The sequence below is a fragment of the Cebus imitator genome, unplaced genomic scaffold (assembly GCF_001604975.1).
Source record: "Cebus imitator isolate Cc_AM_T3 unplaced genomic scaffold, Cebus_imitator-1.0 Scaffold258, whole genome shotgun sequence".
Lineage (NCBI taxonomy): Eukaryota > Metazoa > Chordata > Mammalia > Primates > Cebidae > Cebus > Cebus imitator.
In genome coordinates, this window is record NW_016107573.1 from 2,409,940 (window position 1) to 2,415,939 (window position 6,000).

A 6,000-nucleotide genomic window follows, 5' to 3' on the forward strand; every position below is an offset into this window, starting at 1 on the left:
AAGGCTCCTCCCTCGGAGCCTTGGAGGGAGTATGGCCCTACTGACCCTTTGATTCCTGACTTATTGTCTCCAGAACTGTGAGAGAATAAATGTCAAGTGTTAAGCCACTCGGTTTGTGGTAATGTGTTAGGCACCCTTGGGACACGAACACACCCGTAACTTTCCAAGGCCTATGTGCCACCTGCACCAAATGTGTCCAAATCAGCCTCCATGTGGCTCGGGCATTCCCTCCTCTCTACGTCCCGCCTCAGCCTGGGCTACTGCAGCAGGCTGCCTTCAGACCCATCCCCCTGCCTCCAGCCTTCCAGTCTGATCAAACCATCTCCTCACTTCAGAAGCCTTTAAAATTCCTGCTCAAGCCGCCAACAGGGTAAGGCCAGCTCCTCCTTGTGGACCTAGTTCCCAGCTTCAAGGCTGACTTCACGCGTGCACAGCCTGGGCAACTGCCCAGGGCCCTCATGCAGAAATGCTTAATGGTTTTTCAACAAGGGGCCTGGCATTTACATTTTGCAACACATGTAGCTTGACCTGTCCAGCGGCGTCTCTGGGCTCACCTCCCTCACGACCACTTCCCACAGGCCATAGTGGTGGCTTGGAGGTCTGCTAAATGTCACAGAACCTTGGTCTAGACTGCCCTTTCTCCTTTGCTATGTAGAAAATTCTAATTCTTCAAGGCCCTGTTCAAATGTCACCTCATCCATGAAGTGCTCTTTGCCTCTTTCAGGTCTGACTCTCCTAAATCCAACTGAACTCCAATTGTAGGTTTCCTTTTTTTTCTTTTTGGAGACAGGATCTCGCTCTGTCACCCAGGCTGGAGTGCAATGGCATGATCTTGGCTCACTGCAACCTTCACCTCCTGGGTTCAAGTGATTCTTGTGCCTCAGTCTCCCACATAGCTAGGACTACAGGTGTGCACCAGCACCCCCAGCTAATTTTGTATTTTTAGTAGAGATGGGGTTTTGCCATGTTGGCCAGGCTGGTCTTGAACTCCTGACCTCAGTGATCTGCCTGCCCTTGGCCTACCAAAGTGCTGGGATTATAGGCGTGAACCATAGCACCTGGCCAATCGTAGGTTTCTACTGGACTCTAGAATTCACCAGATTCTGTCTTTAAAGGATGGTGTATCACAAGGACCTACTGTTTATTGGCACCTACTATGCACAGAGCACATGATATATACCTTACGCAGGTAATAGCAATAACAGCTTCTATTTATTAAATGCCTGTGACAGGCTACACTGGGTAAAATGAATGGAGCACAGGTCAGCTGTGTCTACACCCTTGGAGCTTAGAGATGCAAAACATTTTTTTGTTTTTGTTATTTTAGAGACTGGGTCTCCCTCTGTCATCCAGGCTGGAGTGTAGTTATGCAATCATAGCTCACTGCAGCCTTGAACTCCTGTGCTCAGGTGATCTTCCCACCTCAGCCTTCTGAGCAGCTAGGACTATAGGTGCACACCACTCAGCCGGCTAACTTATTTTTTGTAGAGATGGAGTCTCACCATGTTGTCCAGGCTGCTCAAACTCCTGGCCTCAAGTGATCCTCCCACCTTGACCTCCCAAAGTGCTGGGATAACAGGCGTAAACCAAAATATGGAATCTTGGCCTCACTTCAGACCTGCTGGTTTGGAATCTGCGTTTCACTGCGATTCTCGGGAAATGGTTCATTTCATCAGACCAGAGCTAGTATGCAGCACCCAGCACAGGGCCAGGGCTCTGACACGCTTGGATTTGAATCCTGGCTTTATCTTTTCCAGCTGTGGGAGCTTAGGCAAGTTTCTGAAATTCTCTGTGTCTCAGTTTCCTCATCTGTCCCATGAAAGCCATTGAAAGAAGCAGATGTGATGATGGCCGCCAGGCAGGGTAAGCAGGCCGGGCAGCAGCTGAATGTCAGGGCGAGTCTGCCCCCTCCTCCGCTGCCGGCAGGGCTGTGCATTCTTGATCATCTCTAAAACTCTCATGAGTCCTTCCACATTGAACAAGGGGAACCCCAGATCTCTTGGAGGCTGCAGAGAAAGTGCAGAGATGTGTGGGGGTCTTTCTGTCTCCCCCACCCCAGTCCCAGAGCCCCCCACTCAGTTCAGCCTGCCGAATTCTCTGCTTGCCTCCCCTCCCCCATTCCCTCCACAGGAGGTCCAGCTTCCCAGCAGCAGGGAACCCCCGAGGGAGGTGCTGGAGGAGAGGGAGCCGGGCGTGAGGTCAGCCCCACGTCAGCCCCTCTCACTTTCCCCGCCGTGGCCGGGAAGAGGCTGCTGAGTGGGTGCCAGCCATGGGGGAGGTCTGTCCCCTGCTCCCGGGCCAGACCACAGGCAGCCACGCTGGTCTGCAGCCAGGCCAGGGGGAGGTGTACTCAGCCCCCAAGCTCCTCTCTGTCTGGCCCTGGGGACCCCTCCCCGACCCCAGATCCAAGCAGCCGCCAAGGGCTCTTCCAAGCAGGTGAGATCATTGTCTCCACCAGACCAGCCTGACGCAAGGAAGTCAGCCACCCACGTGGCAGGATTCATGCACCCCAAGTCCTTTCTCCAAGCCACCTCCCCTGCTGGCAGCTCTGGGTACCCCAATTCTCTCCACTTGGTTCCCTCCAAGGCGTCTTCAGGAATTGGCCCCAAGCACCTGCTGGTTGGGAGGGGAACAGAGCTGGGTGGGGAAGAAAGAAACATGGAAAAGACAGATTCAGGACCACCCTCCAGAGTCCACTTGGGTCCATGAAAAGAACAAGCTCCGGGGTGCACAGGCAGGTTCGGAGACCTCTGGCTCTGAGTGGCATTTGCTGTCCATGGAACGACAGGCTGCATCCACTGGTGTTCCATTCTGTGCACTCAGAGATTTTTATCATGGCTTGGCCGAGACTAACCCTTCCTTCTGCTTTTTAGGGTTTCCTGATAATGCCTGGTCCCATTCCAGGTGTACAGAATGTCTTCGCCAAAGGCCTGGGGAGGTTCGTGGACTCCAGAGGAGAGGGCGAGTACAGGTTCCCTGGCGAGCCCTTGACGCTGTACAAACCTCAGGGAGTCAAAATCAACCAGTCAGAGGCAATCTTGCCTCCCAGGGGACATTCTGTGATGCCCAATGCCCGGAGACAGTATTGGTTGTTCTGCGTAATTGATGAGGTGTGAATGCTGGCATCAGAGAGTGGGGGCCGGGGTGCTGCTAAACATGCTTCAATACACAGGACAGCCCCCCACCACAAAGAATCATTTGGCCCAAAATGTCCGCTGTGCGGAGGCTGTGAAGCCCTGGTCAGGGGACCCATCAATTACCCTGCCACCTCTCAGCGTCTCATCCGCTCTCCGACTATGGTGAGTGCCAGCTCCCTGGAAACTGCGGGCTCCTCAGCTTCCGATCCTGTTTGTGTGCAGAGATATTCGTGCAAACACACTTGCTCACATGCGAATGACAGCCAAGAGGCCAATGACAACTGCAAGTACGTACACAGAAGCCGTGGGCAGACCCCGGAAAGCTCAGTGGGTAGAAAGCTGGGAAACTAAATCCGTCTTCCTGGCCCCGGGCAGCTTCCCCCTCGCTGTGCTCTCTAGACACACCCCTTCACCTCTCTGAGCGTTAGTTTTCGTGAAGTGAGGCTGGTGTAAGAGGACGCTGGCTTTCGTGCCAGACTGTCCTGGTGTGGGTCCTGGTTCTGTCCCTGACTGGCTATGGGAACCAGGACTCCTGACTGTTCTCTGAGTTCCCATTTCCTCATATGTAAAGTGGGGACCCCACATCTCATCTCACAGGGCGGCTGCGAAGACAGATGGGCTGATACACGGAAGGCGCCCAGCCCAGTGTTCCCGCAGTATAGGGCATTTCATAATGGCGGCTCTCTTTCCTGTCACGTCGAGGTTCACACCAGTTATGCCCAGGGATCTGCACACCGCTACCCAGGCTAGGATTGCAGATAAACAGTACACTAAAGTTGAACTTTAACTGGATGTCCTGAATTTTGATTTTCCAAATCCGTCCACCTGCCTGTTTTAGTAAACAAAGCTTTATTGGCACACGGCCACGCCCATTTATTTATATATTATCTCGGTTATTTTTTGTGTGTGTTGTAATAGAATCAAGCAGTCATGACAGAGACCCTGATGGTCCACGAAGGCTAAAATAGTTAGCACCTGACCCTTGACAGACAAAGCTTGCTGAGCCCTGGTCTATGTCTGGAAGTAATTGCCTGAGGGTGGTGGGGTGTGCGTCTGGGTCCTATGGGGTAAGTGTTCCCTCTGTTGGGTGGTAGTTAGAGGAGAGGTGCACAGAGGAAAGTGGGCTCTCTCAGTCACCTTAGGAACATCTGCAAGTGACCTGGCCTGGGGGGTCCAGGGCCCTGGGTTCTTTTCTTATTTTGAGACTGGGTCTTGCTCTGTTGCCCAGGCTGAAACGTAGTGGCACCATCACAGCTCACAGCAGCCTAGATCTCACAGGCTCAAGCAATCCTCTGGGGCCTGAGTTCTTGAGCTAACCGTTTGCTGACTCTCAAATGACCCTGACAGAGTCTTTTTTTTGAGAAGAAATCTTGCTCTGTCACCCGGGCTGGAGGGCAATGCTGCAACCTCTGCCTCCTGGGTTCAAGCGATTCTCATGTCTCAGCCTCCTGAATAGCTGGAATTACAGGTGTCTGCCACTGTGCCTGGCTATTTTTTATTTTTAGTATTTTAGTAGAGATGGGGTTTCACCATGTTGGCCAGGCTGGTCTCAAACCCCTGGCCTCAAGTGATCCGTCCACCTCAGTCTCCCAAAGTGCTGGGATTATAGGTGTGAGCCACCACACATGGCTTTTTCCCCAGTTCTTACTTCCTTTATTGGTTCAACAAATATTTATGAACCACCTACTATGCTCTAGATGCTGGCTGGATGCAGGTCTCAGTCCTTATGTACACAAGATGGTATCAGCGGGTGACAAAATGCCCTGGATGAGAATGCCACCACAGAGCCCAGGAGGGGCTGATTTAGACGAGTGTTCGGGAAAGTGACATTTGAGCCGAGATCTGATGGAGGAGGAGGATCCTCAGTTTCCCCATCTGCTGCCACCTCAGGGCTGCCAGGGCTGCTTACGGCAGGAATAGGTTGGTTCTGGCCAAGAGACTGCGTTTCTCCCAAACCCTTTGGGTAAGATCCCTAGAAGAGGTGCCTCCCATCTCACCCTCTGGTCCGTGGAGGGGCTGCCACCTGGTGGGGAAGAGGGTGGGGCCATGGGCGGTAAGGGGTGAGGAAACGGGCAGGGAGGAAGGGACCTGTCCTGACCGGGGTCAGCAGCGTCCTCCCTTCCTTCCTGTGTTCCCAGAGGGGGCGTCCTTTCCTGAACCCACAGCTGGCCAGGCGGACCTGACCCCGGCCGGAGAGCTGTGCTGCATGGACTTCCTGCAGGCTGCAGCTCGGACTCCCTGGGCGGCAGGCTCTCCTTGGCAAAATGGGCCAGAGGCTCGCTCCCAGCCTTAGGGGAAGGCCTTGGCAGGCCCTCCAAGCCCCCCACCCGGGGGGGCCCTTGGAGGTAGGAGGTGGCCCAGGCCTGTGTGGTGGAGGGAGGTGGGGTGACAACGGTTAGTGCCCGAGGCCCCCTGGAATGCCTGACAGCATCATTTCCTGCTCCACATTCTCTTTTCTGCATAAGAGTTCTCTGGATCTCCACAGATGAGTCCCTTCATCGACAGCAATTTTCTGCTGGACTAATCTGGTGAACAAATTGCCAACAATGATGACATGAGGCCCTGTCAGGGGTGCCCCTGGCTCCATGGAGACACTGCTAGGTCACACATTTACATTTTAATTGGGGCCTTCAGTGCCCTAAGGCAAGTGAGTGACTAATGGTGGGATTTTAGGCTCGGGGAAGGTGGGGACTAAGGCCCCTTGAAATACAGCACGTATTTAAAAATTCGTCCCTTACAGGTGAATAGAGCTTTGGTGTTTACTAACATAAAACTGATCTCATCTCATAGGCATTCATTTACTTAATTCCACCGTAATAGCTCTATTGGAGAGGCAGTTCTGTGGTTTCTTTTTTTTTTTTTT